Here is an 11,707-nt window from a genome sequence, read left to right as displayed (position 1 = left end):
TTAACATCACCCGGCTTCGATACGGAGAGGATATCTCCGAGCACGTTCCTTGCTGACCATAAATACAGATATTTTTTCCTGTTAAATCCTGGCTCTATGAACTCCATTCTATTTACTCCATTAGCTACAGGCAAATTGTAAAGTTATAGCCCTGTTACAGCGGGGAGGCCGTGCTTTGTGAGCAGCTCAGGCTCCTGTTAGCGCAGTGCCGTGAAGGCGAGGGATGGGACCGGGAAGCCACTGATTCCCCAAGATAAAACTGATGTGAATAACTTCGAGAGAAACATACCGAAAAGGCTCCCCAGTCTATTAACCACCGAGATTGGGGTGTGTACTGAAGCTGCTCTGTTTAAACCTTCTTCACCACACTGGGGGATTTTGCTCACTTTCCTCATTTAATCCACTTACATTTGAAGGCAGACGGGCGGGTGGGCAGGGACTGATCCCTCCCTCACTCCTCACCACGATATCTGAGCACTTCCCTCTGCCTGACACCATCACTTAGTGGCCTCTGTCTGCATTTCTTTAAGGTGTTCAAAGTTGCTCTTTGATAGATAAATCCTCCTGCAGCTTAAACTGCCAAATCTGAAATTGTCCTGGCTGGAGAAGGGATTAAGCAGCAAACCCTTATTTATTTTCTTCCTGGTGCTGAGAACAGACACTTTATGGCATTTCTATGAGGCATAGCCTGTCCTGCCTCTGCAGGTCCGTGCTCTGCCCAGGGATGCTCCTGGCTCCATCCTTCTGGGTCATGAGGCAGCATGCCCCAGCTGGGGACCCTCCCAGGGGACCGTAGGGGACAGGGGAAGGAAAACGGCCTCATCAGCCCATGACATTTATCATCATTGTGCTTTTTATCCACTTGCATTAAGAACACTTGCAGCTCTGCATGGAAATGTCCTTGGGCATGGTTATTTTATTAATAAGCTGCTTTCTTCTTTCCCCACAAAAAAATGCAAAATCTGAACCTTGAGCCCTTCCCATCTGGAGATGTTTTGGAAGTCACCTGTCAGTCACCTGGCTTCTGACCCTACTCGAAATGGGAATCCCCAGAAAAATCTGTGAGAGATGGTATCAGGGGTCCAAGCTGGCAGGTAATGGAGTCTTTGGAGCTAATAACTTCATGCCCTTTTGTTGACTGGCAGGTTCAAAATTGAATATCTCTGGTTGTTGCTCAAGGGAGCAGAGCTTCCTGTGGCTGTTCCTCAGCAAACAGTGATTAAACTGAAGCTTTATGCTGCCTGTATAAAAAAAAAAAAAAAATAAAAAAAAAAAAAGAAAAAAAAAAGAAAAAAAAGTAGCTTTGTAAACAAGCTCTCAGGAGAAGCCCTCCAGCTTGCCCTGCTCACCTTGTGTGTACAGAAAGCAAACAGCAAACACCAGCTTCCTCCTTCCAGTTTCTGAGGTTCACTTAAAAACCGCCAGGCTGAACTGTTTTGTATTTCAAACGTGGCTGGGAATCGCATCTGTCATTTTGATTTTGCACTGTTCAGGTTCTTATTTTCCCCAAGTTCATTTTTTCCAGCTCGACTGCGAGCTGCACTTGGAGAGGAGAGCAGAGGCCAGGTACCTGCAGCCCTGGCTCCCTCTGTTTGGACAAAACCCTGCTGCTGGCTCCTGCTCTCCGGGCTGCTCAGAGGCTCCGTACCTTGCATGGGAGCTGCCCTGGACAGACCTTGCTGGGTGTCAAGGGCATTGCTCCTGCTCCTCCTGGGGGGCAGGCACCCGGGTCACAGCCGCTGCTCCTTTCCCAGTGCAGCGTTTCCACGAATCTGCCTGCTGAGAAACTCTTCTGTAGGAACATTTGGAAATGAGAGAGCTATTCATGCTATAAATGAGCAATCACTTTTATTTATTTATTTTCTTTTATTTGATATCCCCTGATTTTTTCTCCTCTTTCCTCATTTAGCTGCACTCAGGACAGACACACCCCTGCAAGGGATGGGACACACGAGCCACCGATGGCCGTCTTATCCCTTAACTCTGGAGCAGGCTCTGGTTGTGAGCTCCAGGCAGGCAGGCTCCTTCTGCCTTTCAAATAAAGCCCATTCCTGTTGAACAGGGGCTTATTATCACAGCATCAGGAGAGGAGGGATGTTGCCATATAGCTAATGTGGTGATTTCAGGTACAGTTGCCGTTGCCTGATTAAACATCTCTGGGATCAGGCAGACTGCTTGGATTGAACGGGCCATTATCCTGTCCCGCTAATAGCAGACTCACAGAAGCATGTTATAATTAAAACCAGGATAAATGTCATCACTGAACTTTGATGAGAAGAGCTGCTGGCTTTGTGCACACCCAGGCATGCCGGGTGCAGCGCAGAGCACAGGTTCTGCAGCACCCTCTGCCTCGGCGCATCGTGCTTGTGCTGCTCTGGGGGACTTTGGGTGTAAGGTACAAGGTGATTGCAAAGACTTGAGGGGATACAAAAGACCTGTTGCTGTTTTCTGAGCAGGTGATAATGCCTGCCATGCCCTGGCTTTGGAGAATGGGAGCTGGGTGGTGGGACAAGGGGACCCTTGCCCTGCTTGGGTTTGGAGCTGAGCAGCGCAGGCAGTCCTGGGGTCCGGGATGCAGGGGAGCTAGAGAGGGTGCAGGGAAGAGTGAAGTGGTGCAGGGGATGGGAAAGCTGCCTTATGAGGAAAGAATAAAAACCCTGGGTCTCTTCAGCAGGCAGAGGAGAAGGCTGAGAAAATCATGAAAGTTTTCACTAAGATGCCTGCAGACTTGTTCACCACATCCCACAGCACTGAGACATTGGGACACTCACCAAAGCTAGCAAAACACCAATTTAAACCAGAAACAAGGAGGCAGGTTTCTGCCCAGAGGCAGCACATTTCTGGAACACTGTGGCCGCCCTTAAAGGAGCTGGTGTTACCCTGGCTGTCCTTCAACCTACGGCACAGGGCAGAAGCAGCAAGCAGCTCCCCACCACCCTGATCCCCAGTGCTCAGCAAACTCTTCTCTGATTCCCCAGGAAGCTACTTAAGTAAGGGCTGTAAAATTCCTGGGGCTGCTTTGGAAGTGGGATGTTTGTCATGATCAGCGTGGGGTGTCACTTAAAACCTGATTCATCTGGATCCCCCTGGAATGACATACTTAATATGAATTATTTTTTACCCTCCAGCGATTTTCTGACTGCTCCTCTCTATAGATCTGCACGATATAGAAAATGGCAAATATCCGCTTTCATGCAGCCAATGTGGAAATTAAATAACTCGCTTCCTCAAGGGACATATTCCGCCCTGAGCAGCCCAGGTAGCAGAGCTGGCAGGCTGCTCCAACGCTTCTGGCCACAGGCACATGGCCCTGATGATTGCCCCTTGGGGACACACGCTGCGTGCACCCAGCAGCCCAGGTAGCATCCTCTCCGTTTGCAGACTGCAGCAGCCAGCACCCATGGAAAAATCCCTGAGCAGGACCGAGGTTTGCATCCTGGGCAATGCACAGATCTCAGGCTGGAGGAGAATCATTGCTTGCAGTGTAGGGGACAGCCTCATGCTCCTGCTTGGGTGCACACCAGCCACACGTGACAGTGGTGTGTAACGAGTGTGAGTGCACCCCTGCATACACTTACATGTGTGCATCCCTCCTGCTTGCCCAACGAGTCCCCATGTTTGCAAGCACACGTGTGTGCCTGCGTGTCCAGACTCCCAGCTCCATTTCTCTGGGAAGAAGCCACTCCAGAGCTCTTTCCAAGTAACATTTCCAATAAAGAGACCTGCGTAAATGGTGCGTAAAGCTTTTATGAATCAAGCCCTTAATCAGAAGCTCGGGTTTCCGAGCACATCCTTCAGGCCTAACAGCCCCTTAATGCATTCATCACATTAAGAGTTAATTTACAACACGCGGTCTGAGACCAGCTCCTGGTCCTTCGGTGAGGATCCGCCTGAAGTGCGAGCCGCGTGTTAACCACCCAAATGTATTCTGTGCTCGGGAAAAAAAAATAAAAAAATTACCCCTGATATTTTCGCCCTTCAAGGGAGACTCTGGGCCGTGGAACAACATAGCAATGGTGCGACGGGACCACCGCCGCGTTCATGAATTTTAGATGCCTGCGAGAAATTATCTATTTTGCCGGACCCTTGCTGGGCTCAATCAGTTCCTCCGTGGTTGGTGACAATTAAGAGCCAGTATGATGCAAAGAGGATATTTGAGACGCTGCTTGACACCAAGCCTCCCACCCCACCAGCTCTCTGCCTCCCAGGACATGTCCCCTTCTCTCTCGTTACCCCAGAAAGGATCAGCCTGGTTGCTGTGCTCCTGGTTTCCTGGAAATGGGCCTTCACACCTGAAGTCTGTGTGTGGAAACAGGAGTCATGCTGGAAGGAGAGGAGCTCATTGCCCACGGTGTGCTGCCCATGATGGGCAGGCTTGGGGCTGCAATGCAGCACTCCTTGGTCCACGCAAAGGGTGTTTCAGCAAGGCAGCTCTTCCCTCTTCCTTCTTCCCTCACTTTTCCTTCCCTCTCTGCAGCGCCTCACAGAGCTTCGCAGACCCAGGAGGTCGCAGCAGTGATGCTCAAGGCATTGTCCTCCCCGTGTCCTTCTCATCTCCTACCCCATGCTAACAAATCCAAACCTGAGACACAAGGGGACAGGAAGGGAGATGGCAAAGCCTCCCTGCCAGCACTACAACGCCGTCCCCCCTCCAACCCCACTGTCCCCATGTATTGTGCCAGCCCCGCAGTGTGACACGGCCCCATGTCACAGCCTGTCACAGCCCAGCAGCAGAAGTGGGCTTTGCTGGGTTCAGTGCAGTCGTACCAAGAGAAGGAGATGGTAATCAGCCAGCTTCCAAACAGAGCTGGCCAGAAAAGCTTTACAGTTTTGGATGAAAATGGCTATTTTCATTTAAAAGGAAGCATTTTTCAAAACATACCAATTTCTGAACAATATTGTCTAGGAAATTGCCCTGTACTCATCTGCTGGCGTTGGATGGTTTCCATCTTTCCTCTGTTTTCACGCAAAAGCAAACTCGGTGTTTATTATATACATATTTCCCTCTATATATCTGATATAGCTTTAAAGGTCAAAGAAAAACAAAGCATGAATTCACTAAAACTAAACATTTCCCATTATAACAGCTTTCAAAAGCCAGCAACATTGGAGAGGCTTAAAACTTTGTTTGCCTGCTTCAGAACTGGGGGAAAAAAAAAAAAAAAAGAGGATTTGTGGAATTTTAATGAAACAAAGCACAGGGTTCCCAATGTGCTGTGCTACCAATGGACTGGAAACCTGGGTTCATGTCCCTCAACTGCTTGATTTGGATAGGAGATTTGAACCTACATCTCCTACAAAATAAAAGGCTTAGTTATCTGTCATGAACCTCTCTCATTGTCCTCTGCTCAAATTTCTCCCTTTTTGCACAACTTAAATAGAATAGACCCTCTGGGTTTTGTTTCTCCCTGCCTTGCCCTGACTTATTTTAAGCAGCTAAAGATGAACGAGGCATTGATCTTGGTAGGCAAATTGTGCTTGATCCTTCCAAAGAAAATCTTCCCTTGGTGTGTAGCTCCCTTTCCAGCCTCTGCTCACTCCTCCTGTTGTGTGGTGCCCCTGCTCAGCACAAAGTTTCAGCTCAGGAGCATCTTCCCACCTTTACCCAGCCTGGCTCTCAGCTGGGCAGCTCTGCTCTGCTCTCCTCTGTACGAGGTGAGGCTGATGGCATCTGCTGAGGTTCCCCTGCGTGCACAGGGGTGGTGAAAGCAGTACAGTGTTACCAAAAAAGCTGCTGCTTCCCAGCCCAGGCAAATGCTCTGTTGACTTTTGCAACAGAACAGAGAAGTTCTCCACCACGCAACAGGCAGACAAGTAATCCTCGTGCAATTTATCGCAAATCTCTTGATCCAGTCTTTGAATTTGAGAGCCTTATGTAATGTAAATACATATGAAAGCCTATTAGCCTCCTTTGATCATATTAACCTGCCGCTGTGCACAATTAGTTTGAATTTTTTTGTCTGAAAAGCTCCATATTAGTGTAAGGAAAAACATAAGGGAGAGATTCAACCTGTCAGGAGAAAATAACTTTTGAGAGGATGAGAATTTTGTATGATTACATGACTCAAGCATAATTCTTGCCAGTCTATCAAGGAAACCAAGTCGGACTGTCTCATGAAGAGCTCCAGGACACCGCTGGGCTTTCTGCTGGGCTTGTCTTGGGGCAGACACAGTCCCTGGCTGTGGGTGGATGCTGTGCATTACGTAGTGGGGTGACAAATGGTGTCAGGATGGAAGAGGAGATGTCAAGACCTCAATATTAAAGAATTTGTAGCCTAAGTAGACACGGTGTTCTCAGGAAACAAGAGTAATGCTGTGCCCATTTTAAAGATCTTATCAGTGGTTGGCAGAAAAAGAAAAAAAAAAAAAAAAGTGGATTAAATGTTAAATTCACAGCCCAGTATTGTCTCTTATCCATGGGATCATCACTTCTCTCCCAGGGGCCCAGTTTCGTGCTCCTTGAAAATAGATTGACTGATGAAATGGAAGATGTCGTACACGGCAGTTTCACCCCGACTGTTGACCATACTGTAGGTGACACTGCCTTGAATAGCCTGTCTGAAATGGATGCCCAGCCTGCTTTCTCCAGACTGCCTGGCATTGCCCTTGAGCAAGCTGTTCACGAGGCTTGATATCCCTGGAGATCAGTCTGGCCTCCACCAGAACCAATCCTATCTCCTCTCTCCCGCGTGGACCATTCACCTGACAATTCATCACTTTTAGCCTCTCCAAGTAGAAGAAAGGATCGACACAATGGCAGTGTTGCTCCTCCTGTACAAGGCATGGGAGTTATTACCTTCCCCTCCAAGATTTCTGCCTGTGTTGGTCTCACAGATGGAGGAGGCTGGAGCTGCAGCCTCCCAGAGGAGACACAAGGCCTCTCAGAGCCACTTGTGCAATAACAGCAGCACCTCTTATCTGCAAAGACCATTTAAGCAGTAAAATACTCCATCCGAGCCGGGCACAGCCAGGTTTCCAGTTTAATTACATGGGAAGATGAGCTGTAGGGGGAAGGGAAGAAACCTAACCCTGTCCAACAAAGGTATTCCGGAGGGAGCTGCTTAAACTCGTCCACAGGGCTAATTAGCTGTGTTATTTTCTTGTTATTTCTGGGACCCCTCTACAGTGTCAGATGTTTGATAGTCACCAGCAAGTGGAAACAAAGGGCATCCTCCAGGCACGGCACTGGAAGAAGGCTGGGTTTGCTGCTTCGTGGTTTTTTCACAGCCCCAGGGCCAGGGTCTGTGCATGGCTCCTTGGTCTATCGGTGCCACCAAAACCTGACACCTTCCCTGCTTGTTTCCCTGTGTCTGGGGGTGCCGATATGCTCTGGTCTTCCTGAAAAAAGCCCACCCCAGAGTGCTTGAAAAATTGCTCTGTTCCTTCCTCTGTGACTCTGAGTGCTGTCCTACCCTCAGCTGACAGCCAGCGCACAATCAGAGCTAAGTGCTTTGTTTTTCAAGATGAGGCAGAGATGAGAGAGCTACACATGCCAGAGCTTTGTGTTTGCACTCTTGTTGGTTTAGCCTCTTGCACAGCATCGAGGAAGCTCTTCTGCCCACTCCAGAGGACCTTGCTGGCAAAGACACCATGGCCTCCCCATGCCCTCTGTGGGTTTTGTGCCAGAGGAGTGCAGCAAAGCAGAGGAGAATCTCAGCAGAGCTGGGGCAGTGCTTGTTGTTATATCCAAGACACCATTTGTTGGCTTAAAATACCCCACCAAATGTTTTGGTGCACAGAGCTGAACCCCAGAAGTGGGAGAAACTGGGCATAGAAGTGACCCAAAAAAAAAGCCAAGCTGTGTCCCTGGGGAATCTCATGGGGGAGGACATGAGGAACACAAGAATGTTGATAACATCTGAGCATTGCCATGCTTCTCTCTTAACTGAGTTGTTTTTGGCAACGTGGGGGGCTGTTTGCTGAATGAGGCAATAGGTGGGCATTTCCAGGTTTGTGATAATTCAGGGGATTGTAAAGAAGCAAAGAGGAGAAAATAGCAGGGGACGCAAATGCACGAGATATCTTTTCTCTGCTTCCCTGTTAGCAATGGTTTTCTCAGCAGTGATAATTCAGGAGAGGCCCCTTACCTCGGCAGCCATCTGAGATGATTTTCCAATTAGCCAAATTCTCAGGCTGGCTCCCGTGAGCTGTGTGGAGAGCTCCTCAGCAGCGCATTACTCAGCCTGCTTGTCATTTCCATCCCGGCCTCACGGGTGGATCTCGCTCTGAGCACACTAGCTCTGTGACTACCAGCTTATCTAATACTTTTTCTTCTCTGAACCTGTACCTTGGAGGCTCTCAGGTGGCTTTTCCAATGCAGCCTGAAGGACCTTCTGGGCCTGCCAATGTACCCTGGCTGGAGGGGACAGGGGTCTCCACACCGACTGCACCCAGTTAGTCCTGGAGCTACAGCAGCATCAGGAGCTTTTGGGGTGTCCAGCAGCCTGATGGCAGCCAGCCCTTCAATCAGGAGTATTTATTAGACTTCTGGGTGGGCTTCTCTCAAGAATATCATCTAGAAAGTGAAAAGAAATGATGTACCTGGAGCCAGTCTGTCTGGGTGATGGGCTCGGGGGCAGGATGGTGTGGGAGCAGAGCCAGGACACCACTTGTGTGCCTGCTTAGGACACACTCTGCTCCTACAGGTGCTGAACATGGGCACACGTGGCAGCAGCACTGAGGGCAATCTCTCACCCATGCTTGTTCCCGTTGTGTTACAGACCAGGGCTGTGCTCCCAGCACCAACAAGCAGCTGTGTAAAGAGGCTGGAGGATGCCCGTGGGATCTGATCCTGCCTAGGCCTGTGCCAAGGACGGATGTACAGCCCATGGCAGCTTCATTAGACCAGGCAGCCTTTGCCAAATGGGTACCTGAAGACAGCCTTGGACAATCATCTGGTACGTTATAAGTCCCGTTATATTAATAAAATCTTGGCCTGAGCTTCCGGGGAGCAGTGGTACGCTTCCCAGTCACGATGCCTTCTTTCTACGGGCTCCCAGAGTTGTGAGCCATGCCAGGTACCTCAAATGCTCTCTGATCTGCGTATTGAAGTTTCTCAGAGATGGATTACCATGTGTAATTGCCATGATGGATAACGCGGCGTGGTATTGAACGGGGCCCTGGAGTCATTCAGGACCTACATTCGCCCCGCATGTTCAGATGGAAAATTAAATGATTCTTAAAATAATAAATGTGCACCCTGGAGAGAAATACTCAGCTGCTCCCTCAAGAGGAGCTGTGCTGTTCTTGTGTTGAGCAAGGAATGAGGAAGGTAATTGAAAAGTTATTACTTTGGGGGCAAATTTATCTTGGCTTGTATAGCGCTGCAAATACACTTGACTGGTGAAGCAATACATGAACTGCAACAGGGAGAGCAGCCTGCTGCAGAAAAACCAGGCCAAACGATCTGGGGGTGATTTTTGCACAGCCCTGTGCTCCATGTGGTGGCTGCGGTCCTGAGCTAAGGCTGTGCCACCCAACCCGGGTGACAGCGTGCAGGCTGATGTGTGCCACATGCCCACGGAGGTCCCCAAAAGCTGCAGGGCGGTGGTCAGAGCAGGAGTGCTGGGACATGGGCAGCAGGCTAAGAGAGGCTGCCCCATGCCAACCAGTGGCACCAACAGCTCTGCAAAAGTGCCGCGGCCTCGAGCCCAGCGTCCTGCACCTTCCCCATGGGCAGCTTCATTGGGTGGTGCTGGATGGAGACCGCAGGCACCCTGCTGTGCTTTCTCCAGCTGCTAGCAGCCATTTGGGCCCTTCCATGTAATTTTATCTTTGTGACTGTGCTGTGGAGGTGGAAGCAGGATGGGAGGACCAGCAGGTGGGAGGAGGACATTATCGACATATCTGTAATGTGAGGCTCAGCCCCAGGACAGGGGCAGGGTGATGGGGGAATTTCTGCCTTTGGAGATGCTCAAACCTCAGCTGGACAAGCCTGTGATACAGCCTGGAAGTTGGCCCCTTTGTGCAGAGCTGGAGGCCTCCAGAAGTCTCATCCTGCCTCAGTCACTCTGCTTCTGCTGGGCTGGTTTGCAAAGAGAAGGAATTAAACCCCGCTCGTCCCACAGAGGTGAGGATGTTTTGGGATCTGCAGTCTGCCTCATCAGACAGCTGAGCCTCAGACAAGCTACAGCAGAGGACATTTCCACAGTTGTGCTGGAGGTGTGAGGGGTTTTCAGGTCTCCCAGATCAGGAAGTGACAAGGGTGAGGGTGCCCTATGGGATGGTGTGCTGATGCCTTGAGAAGGTGCTGGCACGGCTGCGTGGTGCTCCAGCCCCTCAGCCCTGGGCCCTGCACACCCCAAAGTGAGAAAAGCAAGAAAAAAAAAAGAAAGAAAGAAAAAAAAAAAAAAAAGCAGAAAGGGGAATTTGCTCCTCTGTGTCTGCTTAGGGCCTGGCCTGTCTGCAGGGAATTTCAAAGCAACACTTCAAAAGTTTTTTTTTTCCTGTTTGTTTTTAAAAATTAATTCAAATGAAATAAAAGTTTTCACATGTTGGCTTTGCTGTTTTTTATTATTAAAAAAAAAAAAAAAGCTCTCAAATAATTAGAGTACTCCAAGTAAACAGGCTCTTCATGCTTTATTACCTGATGTGTATTATGGCTCTGTTAATGCACTGTGGCATTTCTGCCATTTTCCGTATTTCAAAATGTTTTAAAGATGGGACTCAAATCATCAGCATTAATTGCCAGCAAAACAGAAATGAACCTTCTAAAAGGGAAATCATTTTATAGCTCTAATTTGATTAAGCGGCAAAGCTCATTGTTTCCATCTTAGGTGGACAGTAAAAACACGAGTAAAGTTAATATTTATTAATCCTAATGTGCAGGCCAGGTAATTGCATTGCCCGCTGCGGCAGTGAGGGCTGCGTGACTCTCACTTGCTCTCTCGCTGTATGTTTGCACACCCTTTGGGTAAACAGGAAAACGAGGAGGGTTTGGTGCTAATTAGGGAGACGAAATCTCCTTTGCAAAGGGCTCCTGATTTTAATTGTGAGCTCGGTAATTGTGCCTGGTGACAGCGGCCCAAACCCAGGGGTGGGTGAGCAGCTCCGGGAGGAGCCATGGCTTACGCGGGCAGAGACGTGTCCGTGGGTGTACACATGTGTGCAGGAGCTCTCTCATGTCACACACACATCTTCCCACAATTCCAAAATGACTTTTCTTCCCCGCATTTTTTTTCTCCCTGTCCCTTTCCTTGCATCCAGCTGAGACGTGAAGCATCCTGGTGCTGTGAGCAGGGCCAGTACCGTGCTGTCACCGACATCTCGGGTTCACAGAATCACAGAATCACAGAATTTTCTAGGTGGTTCCCCAAACCTAGGAACTTCTGGGGCTCTTTATGCCCTGGCTCCTCTGCAGCCAGTGGATATTTACCTCTCCTTGGCTGCTGGCTCAGGCCCAGTTCAGTGCCTGGATGGTTTTGCCTTCAACAGTTTGCTTGCCCATGTCTATAAATCCGCTCACTTCAATCAGTGCATTGGGCAATTCTTGGCATCTTGGCTGGTGGACACTGGCCTCTTCTGTAGGAAAGATGCTTTATAAGGCAGAAGTAGGTGTGCACATTGGGGGAAAAACATGATGATTGCCCAGGGCATCACACCACTAAGTCAGAACCACACTGGGCACACAGCTTTTACATCTCTGACTTAAAAATACCTGCATCGAGCCCCTCTTCCCATGGGGGCATCACCCTGCAGCCACGCAGTG

Source organism: Aythya fuligula, chromosome 9 (genome assembly GCF_009819795.1).
Source record: "Aythya fuligula isolate bAytFul2 chromosome 9, bAytFul2.pri, whole genome shotgun sequence".
In the NCBI taxonomy this organism is placed as follows: Eukaryota; Metazoa; Chordata; class Aves; order Anseriformes; family Anatidae; genus Aythya; species Aythya fuligula.
This window is presented reverse-complemented; position numbering follows the sequence as displayed.